An 8,806-nucleotide genomic window follows, 5' to 3' on the forward strand; every position below is an offset into this window, starting at 1 on the left:
CCATGCAGGGACGTTATTTAATGCTTTTCTTCAGCAAGTTTTTACACTGCTAAAACATCAGTAACCATCTGCAGAAGTAGATCAGATTACTCTTCCAGCAACAGTCAATGAGTTTCACAGAACAAAGGGCTCGTCCGGGATTTGAACCCGGGACCTCTCGCACCCGAAGCGAGAATCATACCCCTAGACCAACGAGCCCTGCGAGACTTTATTTAATGCTTTTCTTCAGGATGATTTTAAAGTGCTGAACTGTCAGTGTAGCAGAAACTAAGATCTAGATAACCATCTGCAGAGATAGATTGGGAGCCTCTTCCAGACCCCGTTAACAAGTTTCACAGAACAAAGGGCTCGTCCGGGATTTGAACCCGGGACCTCTCGCACCCAAAGCGAGAATCATACCCCTAGACCAACGAGCCATGCAGGGACGTTTTTTAATGCTTTTCTTCAGCAAGTTTTTACACTGCTAAAACATCAGTAACCATCTGCAGAAGTAGATCAGATTACTCTTCCAGCAACAGTCAATGAGTTTCACAGAACAAAGGGCTCGTCCGGGATTTGAACCCGGGACCTCTCGCACCCAAAGCGAGAATCAAACCCCTAGACCAACGAGCCATGCAGGGACCTTATTTAATGCTTTTCTTTAGCAAGTTTTTACACTGCTAAAACATCAGTAACCATCTGCAGAAGTAGATCAGATTACTCTTCCAGCAACAGTCAATGAGTTTCACAGAACAAAGGGCTCGTCCGGGATTTGAACCCGGGACCTCTCGCACCCTAAGCGAGAATCATACCCCTAGACCAACGAGCCATGCAGGGACCTTATTTAATGCTTTTCTTCAGCATGATTTCAAAGTGCTTAACTGTCAGTGTACCAGAAACTAAGATCTAGATAACCATCTGCAGAGATAGATGGGGAGCCTCTTCCAGACCCCGTTAACAAGTTTCACAGAACAAAGGGCTCGTCCGGGATTTGAACCACGGACCTCTCGCACCCTAAGCGAGAATCATACCCCTAGACCAGTGGTCACCAAACTTTTTTGGCCAAAGATCACAAACTCTGCCTTGGTGACAGGCAAGATCTACCTATTGAGGCGTTGAGAGAAAAAGACTGTCCAGACTGTACTTACAACTTAACTTTTTATTTAGCCTAATTGTAATTGAGTGAAATTAAACACTTTGGTCCAGCTTTCAAATTGATGTTACCAAGAACACACTAAATCACTTAATTTCAGTGCAACATAAAAAGGAAAATATTTGTTAACCGCACACAATATGAACAAGAAAAAACACATTTGCAATGAGCAGCTGGATATGAACTGCTTTATTTATCAACTGAAGTTACAACACAACACTGACAATCTTTGTTTTCAGATCATTTGACAGTTGTTTTGAGGCCCCCCATGTTGCCACTCTTCAGAGGAGAAACAAGGAGAAGCACATCTTGCAATTGGCTACCTTAGATAGTTTTTCTAAATGATTGAATGCTTTTCTATGGAATTGAAGGCTTAACAAGCTAATCAGACTAATTATGTGTTGCAATTATTCAGTATTGAGTAGTTACAGGTATTCAAATCATGAAAATGATTAGGGTGCCTAAATATTTGCACAGCCTATTTTTCACATTTGATTTCATTTCAAATACTGCTACACTAAATATCTTTGTCTGGAAAACACCCCAGTACTCAGTGTTAAATAGAAAATGAATAATATACTACTGTGATCTTTTTTTGGAGAAGACAGAGTAAAATGTACTTATCATGCAGCCTCAGAGGGTGCCAAAACTTTTAATACGACAGTTTTAAATGCTTATTAATATTTCGAAAACCAACACGGTAATTGGAATGAAGTGCGAGTGGCCGATAAGTCACTAACATAAGCGCAAACGTACTCATGTAACGTCACCTTTAACATTAATATTAATATTTAGAAACACGTTGCAGTGTTAAACGAGTCGTAGAAGTTAAAATAGACAAATATCTGTCTTGAAAACCGTTCATTTGGGTAAGCTAATACATAACGTTAATCTATAAATAGACTTAGGATATCGGTTTATTTAACAAACTGGCCGATAACCAGATAACAACGACATCCAAGAGAGCTCGAGGATGTTATGCACACGAGTTGAGCCTAGTTGCGAGCTGTCAGACGAGCTTTCAGAATGTTGGAAATCTCTCTACATTGGTCAGACATTCTGCAACTTTACCCAGTCCGAACTGAACATGTTGAACTCTTCCGACAATGACCAAACAAACACCAACTGCTGACGCCACACTGACCCAACTGTTGGTGTTTGTTGGCGTTTGTTGGAGAATGTTGGCGTTCTGTCGGGCAGTGTGCAAGCTGCTTTAGAAGGGGCATTTAGTGGGAAGGCCTGAATTTTGTGAGAAATCGTTGGTGATTACGTTCATATCAACTCTACGGACATCCTCAGATTTTAAATAGCTGGCGTTCATTAATCAGGCGGAGATCTTTTCCTGACGTTGGTCTTCCCGAAGCCGTTAGAAAACATTTCAGAAGACACTTCAGAAAATGTTCAAATTTTTTTTTTTTTTTTTGTATTTAAAAAAATTATAATTTGGAGATCGACAGGGAAGGTCTTCGAGATCGACACGTCGATCGCGATCGACAGGTTGGCGACCTCTGCCCTAGACCAACGAGCCCTGCAGGAACTTTATTTAATGCTTTTCTTCAGCAAGTTTTTACACTGCTAAAACATCAGTAACGATCTGCAGAAGTAGATCAGATTACTCTTCCAGCAACAGTCAATGAGTTTCACAGAACAAGGGGCTCGTCCGGGATTTTGAACCCGGGACCTCTCGCACCCAAAGCGAGAATCATACCCCTAGACCAACGAGCCATGCAGGGACCTTATTTAATGCTTTTTCTTCAGCAAGTTTTTACACTGCTAAAAACATCAGTAACCATCTACTGAAGTAGATCAGATTACTCTTCCAGCAACAGTCAATGAGTTTCACAGAACAAAGGGCTCGTCCGGGATTTGAACCCGGGACCTCTCGCACCGAAGCGAGAATCATACCCCTAGACCAACGAGCCCTGCGAACTTTATTTAATGCTTTTCTTCAGGATGATTTTAAAGTGCTGAACTGTCAGTGTAGCAGAAACTAAGATTCTAGATAACCATCTGCAGAATAGATTTGGGAGCCTCTTCCAGAACCCCGTTAACAAGTTTCACAGAACAAAGGGCTCGTCCGGGATTTGAACCCGGGACCTCTCGCACCCTAAGCGAGAATCATACACTAGACCAACGAGCCCTGCGAGACTTTATTTAATGCTTTTCTTCAGGATGATTTTAAAGTGTCTGAACTGTCAGTGTAGCAGAAACTAAGATCTAGATAACCATCTGCAGAGATAGATTGGGAGGCCTCTTCCAGACCCCGTTAAACAAGTTTCACAGAACAAGGGCTTCGTCCGGGATTTGAAACCCGGGATCTCTCGCACCCTAAGCGAGAATCATACCCCTAGACCAAACGGAGCCCTGCGAGACTTTATTTAATGCTTTTCTTCAGGATGATTTTAAAGTGCTGAACTGTCAGTTGTAGCAGAAAATAAGATCTAGATAACCATCTAGCAGAGATAGATGGGAGCCTCTTCCAGACCCCGTTAACAAGTTTCACAGAACAAAGGGCTCGTCCGCGGATTTGAACCCGGGACCTCTCGCACCCTAAGCGAGAATCATACCCCTAGACCAACGAGCCCTGCGAGACTTTATTTAAGCTTTTCTTCAGGATGATTTTAAAGTGCTGAACTGTCAGTGTAGCAGAAACTAAGATCTAGATAACCATCCTGCAGAGATAGATTGGGAGCCTCTTTCCAGACCCCGTTAACAAGTTTCACAGAACAAAGGGCTCGTCCGGGATTTGGAACCCGGGACCTCTCGCACCAAAGCGAGAATCATACCCCTAGACCAACGAGCCATGCAGGGACGTTATTTAATGCTTTTCTTCAGCAAGTTTTTACACTAATAAAACATCAGTAACCATCTGCAGAAGTAGATCAGATTACTCTTCCAGCAACAGTCAATGAGTTTCACAGAACAAAGGGCTCGTCCGGGATTTGAACCCGGGACCTCTCGCACCCTAAGCGAGAATCATACCCCTAGACCAACGAGCCATGCAAGGACCTTATTTAATGCTTTTCTTCAGCAAGTTTTTACACTGCTAAAACATCAGTAACCATCTACTGAAGTAGATCAGATTACTCTTCCAGCAACAGTCAATGAGTTTCACAGAACAAAGGGCTCGTCCGGGATTTGAACCCGGGACTCTCGCACCCAAAGCGAGAATCATACTCCTAGACCAACGAGCCATGCAGGGACGTTATTTAATGCTTTTCTTCAGCAAGTTTTTACACTGCTAAAACATCAGTAACCATCTGCAGAAGTAGATCAGATTACTCTTCCAGCAACAGTCAATGAGTTTCACAGAACAAAGGGCTCGTCCGGGATTTGAACCCGGGACCTCTCGCACCCTAAGCGAGAATCATACCCCTAGACCAACGAGCCCTGCGAGACTTTATTTAATGCTTTTCTTCAGGATGATTTTAAAGTGCTGAACTGTCAGTTGTAGCAGAAACTAAGATCTAGATAACCATCTGCAGAGATAGATTGGGAGCCTCTTCCAGACCCCGTTAACAAGTTTCACAGAACAAAGGGCTCGTCCGGGATTTGAACCCGGGACCTCTCGCACCCTAAGCGAGAATCATACCCCTAGACCAACGAGCCCTGCGAGACTTTATTTAATGCTTTTCTTCAGGATGATTTTAAAGTGCTGAACTGTCAGTGTAGCAGAAACTAAGATCTAGATAACCATCTGCAGAGATAGATTGGGAGCCTCTTCCAGACCCCGTTAACAAGTTTCACAGAACAAAGGGCTCGTCCGGGATTTGAACCCGGGACCTCTCGCACCCTAAGCGAGAATCATACCCCTAGACCAACGAGCCATGCAGTGACCTTATTTAATGCTTTTCTTCAGCAAGTTTTTACACTGCTAAAACATCAGTAACGATCTGCAGAAGTAGATCAGATTACTCTTCCAGCAACAGTCAATGAGTTTCACAGAACAAAGGGCTCGTCCGGGATTTGAACCCGGGACCTCTCGCACCCAAAGCGAGAATCATACCCCTAGACCAACGAGCCATGCAGTGACCTTATTTAATGCTTTTCTTTAGCAAGTTTTTACACTGCTAAAACATCAGTACAGATCTGCAGAAGTAGATCAGATTACTCTTCCAGCAACAGTCAATGAGTTTCACAGAACAAAGGGCTCGTCCGGGATTTGAACCTGGGTCCTCTCGCACCCTAAGCGAGAATCATATCCCTAGACCAACGAGCCATGCAGGGACCTTATTTAATGCTTTTCTTCAGCATGATTTCAAAGTGCTTAACTGTCAGTGTACCAGAAACTAAGATCTAGATAACCATCTGCAGAGATAGATGGGGAGCCTCTTCCAGACCCCGTTAACAAGTTTCACAGAATAAAGGGCTCGTGCAGGATTTGAACCCGGGACCTCTCGCACCCAAAGCGAGAATCATACCCCTAGACCAACGAGCCATGCAGGGACCTTATTTAATGCTTTTCTTCAGCAAGTTTTTACACTGCTAAAACATCAGTAACCATCTGCTGAAGTAGATCAGATTACTCTTCCAGCAACAGTCAATGAGTTTCACAGAACAAAGGGCTCGTCCGGGATTTCAACCTGGGACCTCTCGCACCCAAAGCGAGAAACATACTGTTAAAGAAAGTATTAGTATATTTTATCATGAATGTCTTTTTGTTTTAAGGTTTGTTCCAAAATGCTGTGTGCCCTGCGTTCTCCATGTAGATTGGACTTTGGAAGACAATTAGCAGAGTCAAGAATGTTAACCCAGAAACCTCACGTATATGTTTACATAAGATAAGAAGGAATTGGGGGGTTGTGGAATGTCTTGTTGCTGGGCAGAAGTAAAGTTCAGCTTAAATGCAGAAACCCTAAGTGCATCCCAGCGTCTTGACTGTCATACTGTGTAAACATTGTGTTTGAATAAAAGGACTTGTTTTCAGCATGGCACGTCAGACAGACTTAAGGTGTCTGTCTCCGTCGGGGCCCTGTTCGAAAACCGTCCAGTTCACTTACATGCTGGGTAGTGTTTTTAATCTGCTAACTAACTGTTGAGGGTCTTTTCCCTGACATTTCTTGGTCCTTTCGAAGCCGGAACCCAACAACACCGACCGCCTGGGAGCAGACTTCAGGAAGCCGAAGACAAGTGCACGTCCTGCCGAGAGAAGCCATTGGCAGAAAGTCCCACTTAGTAAATTCTACGTGGGCCGGCAGAAAGGGGTCTGCCTCCGGGAGGTTTGGTCTGACGGGGATCTGAAGCAAGGTTGGACACACAGCATGATATGAAGTAAGTAGCATAAGTTACTGAACGAACGGACTAAAAAAAAAGAGATTCGAGGTCTCTTAAAAAAGCGCTAGTTCTAGGCCTATGTGAATGGATGATCTGTGTGAATGAGCGTGTTAATGGAGTAAGAAATTAAGCAGAATTAAAACTTTGGAAAATATCTGAGAGTACAAACTCCAAGGGAGGTCCGGATTGATTTATCAATCTAGAAGCTCGGCCTCCGGATATTTTTCATAGACTCAAGAGAAGTATTTTGCTTAATTCAAAAAAAAACTCACCATAATTAATGAATATGAGTGTGACTAGAGCAAGTGATTAACAGTCTAAAAACAGATAGAAACTCTCTGGTACAAACACCCAGGGAAAGCCGGACATATTTCATTTGTCTAGAAGCTTGCTTTCCGGAGTCTATATCTGACCCATTTGAGGTATTCTGTTTTAATTCAAAAAAGCTCGAACATGGGTAATGCTTCAACTAAACCACAAGGTGGTGTTGGCGATAAAAAATTCATGGAAAAAAAAAAACATACGGATTCCCATACAAAATACGTAGATCGTTGGATAGGAAAACATAGTTTCAGTGGGAAACTAGTTGTAAAAGATTGCAAAAAATTATGTAATGACATAAAAAGATTGAGAAAGTAAGAATGAGATGGTTTGAAGAAAGTAAGAAGGCAAGATGGTTTTAAGAAAGTAAGAATGAGAAGGTACGTGGAAAGTCAGAATGAGAAAGTCAATGGAAAGTTAAGAAGAAGATTAAAAGAAAGTAAGGTTAAGTGTTATTCTTGTAGAGAAAGAGGGGTAAAACTGCAGGCTTGATAAACTATAGAGCTTTTACGGTGGCCACGTAAAAACTCTATACATTTTATCTGCTTTGTTCATTTGCACGCACTTTTTAGTCTTAAGTGCGTGAAGGGGGAGTTACTAGAAATTATGTTAAGACATAAATAGAGTTGAGCATTTGTGAATGAGAAATTGGGATACTGGCATAGACAGACACTGCGCACGCGCGCAATCCATGTGTCTCATTGAAATAGCCACCAGTGACTGTGGCTGAAAATAAACACAACTGTAAGAGCTGAATGCGAATACTTCCGGAAGGATCATGACCCTTTGTTTCAACGGATAAGTGGCTCATTCAGAACTTACTCATTGTGTTTCATTAACCTTGTTTGCGAGTCAGAACGTGCTGGTTTCAATTGATTGAATCCTACGGGCCCTCAAGAAGGCAGGCGTGTGGTTTTTCCAACAACCCAAGATAACCGGTGGTTTGAATTAATTAATTAAGCACGTGACAAGCGAAACAAGGCAATAATCAAAACAGAGGGAAAAGGTCTTATTGGATATAAAAGACCTTACATTGTACTAATTTGATTTAACAGCACAGGTGGGGAAGGGACGCATTGGAATTGTGATCATCATTGTGTATCATCTAATTATCATTGTATCATTATATGATAATGATGGCGATACTGCTTAAATAAAATAATACAAGTGCAGATCGATTTGAGGATGAGGAATTTTGGTCTGATGAACTAAAAAAAATCTCTATCCAAATAATCGAATTGCATGAATAGCCGCAGACATACGGCAGGGGTAGAGGCCCGGAGTTAAGATTAGATTAGATTCAACTGTATAGTCATTGCACAGAGTACAAGTACTGAGACAACGAAATGCAGTGTAGCATCTATGATGAAGAATAAAGGAGTGGGATTCAGAAGGATCTCAGAGTGCTATAAATATATAGATATTATAGTAATGAATTATAGTAATTCCAGTGTTGCAGAATTGTAGGAATTGTATTTGCAAAAACCTATTGTATGTAAGCTACGTTTTCATTTGTTTCATTAAGAGATTGTTTGGTGCTCCGAGGCGAGACTAAACGTAGATTTGAGGGTTTGATGATAGGTTTGCCGTGCTTGACTGTCCTGTGGTGTAAATCGCAGGTGTCCGTATATTTTTATTCAGGGTGTGAACTTTATAGATGAAATGACGAACACGGTTGCGTTGATGTGGGCATTCAGTCATTGGAGCAAGAGTATTGATCGGAACAAGAGTATTGATCGGAACTTAACGTTTTAAATTGATATTTAAAACTAAAATAAGCAAGTGACCAGTTGTTGGCATAGTTTACTTGAAGGTATTTTGTGTAACATCTGTGAAGAGAGAGCATTTAAATTGCTGAGAGCGCGACGCGCATAAAACGAAAAAGATCAGATTAAACTTTCTCTCGTTACCTTAGTAGTGCGCCGTCAGAGGGCATAACAAGAGAAAAGTGGAAATACGAGATTGTGATGTGTTGTGAGCTATTGTATGTGCCAAAGTACTGAGTGACTAACATGGCCCGGAATTATTGTAGATTGTTTTTAAGACGTAAGATCGCTAACAGCAACTTCGACTTTTTAA

The 8,806-nt window shown here is 42.0% G+C and overlaps 14 non-coding genes across 14 annotated transcripts in view; all 14 read right to left on the reverse strand.

Annotated features, from left to right (window-relative positions):
- Window positions 1-2, reverse strand: part of trnap-ugg — a 72-nt gene extending 70 nt beyond the window's left edge. The window contains exon 1 of the tRNA in view: window positions 1-2. This exon is cut by the window's left edge and continues 70 nt beyond it. This is a non-coding gene — a tRNA (tRNA-Pro).
- Window positions 3-126: 124 nt separating this feature from the next.
- trnap-cgg lies at window positions 127-198 on the reverse strand. The gene has a single exon. It is a non-coding gene; the product is annotated as a tRNA-Pro (tRNA).
- Window positions 199-344: 146 nt separating this feature from the next.
- On the reverse strand, window positions 345-416 carry trnap-ugg. The gene has a single exon. It is a non-coding gene; the product is annotated as a tRNA-Pro (tRNA).
- Window positions 417-540: 124 nt separating this feature from the next.
- trnap-ugg lies at window positions 541-612 on the reverse strand. The gene has a single exon. It is a non-coding gene; the product is annotated as a tRNA-Pro (tRNA).
- Window positions 613-736: 124 nt separating this feature from the next.
- Window positions 737-808, reverse strand: trnap-agg. Its single transcript has one exon. It is a non-coding gene; the product is annotated as a tRNA-Pro (tRNA).
- Window positions 809-2,784: 1,976 nt separating this feature from the next.
- Window positions 2,785-2,857, reverse strand: trnap-ugg. The gene has a single exon. It is a non-coding gene; the product is annotated as a tRNA-Pro (tRNA).
- Window positions 2,858-3,201: 344 nt separating this feature from the next.
- On the reverse strand, window positions 3,202-3,272 carry trnap-agg. Its single transcript has one exon. It is a non-coding gene; the product is annotated as a tRNA-Pro (tRNA).
- A 787-nt stretch (window positions 3,273-4,059) lies between these two features.
- On the reverse strand, window positions 4,060-4,131 carry trnap-agg. Its single transcript has one exon. It is a non-coding gene; the product is annotated as a tRNA-Pro (tRNA).
- A 124-nt stretch (window positions 4,132-4,255) lies between these two features.
- On the reverse strand, window positions 4,256-4,326 carry trnap-ugg. Its single transcript has one exon. It is a non-coding gene; the product is annotated as a tRNA-Pro (tRNA).
- A 124-nt stretch (window positions 4,327-4,450) lies between these two features.
- trnap-agg lies at window positions 4,451-4,522 on the reverse strand. The gene has a single exon. It is a non-coding gene; the product is annotated as a tRNA-Pro (tRNA).
- Window positions 4,523-4,669: 147 nt separating this feature from the next.
- trnap-agg lies at window positions 4,670-4,741 on the reverse strand. The gene has a single exon. It is a non-coding gene; the product is annotated as a tRNA-Pro (tRNA).
- Window positions 4,742-4,887: 146 nt separating this feature from the next.
- trnap-agg lies at window positions 4,888-4,959 on the reverse strand. The gene has a single exon. It is a non-coding gene; the product is annotated as a tRNA-Pro (tRNA).
- A 124-nt stretch (window positions 4,960-5,083) lies between these two features.
- trnap-ugg lies at window positions 5,084-5,155 on the reverse strand. The gene has a single exon. It is a non-coding gene; the product is annotated as a tRNA-Pro (tRNA).
- A 343-nt stretch (window positions 5,156-5,498) lies between these two features.
- trnap-ugg lies at window positions 5,499-5,570 on the reverse strand. The gene has a single exon. It is a non-coding gene; the product is annotated as a tRNA-Pro (tRNA).
- Between the last annotated feature and the right edge of the window lie 3,236 nt (window positions 5,571-8,806).

Source organism: Clupea harengus, unplaced genomic scaffold, assembly GCF_900700415.2.
Source record: "Clupea harengus unplaced genomic scaffold, Ch_v2.0.2, whole genome shotgun sequence".
NCBI classification, from domain to species: domain Eukaryota; kingdom Metazoa; phylum Chordata; class Actinopteri; order Clupeiformes; family Clupeidae; genus Clupea; species Clupea harengus.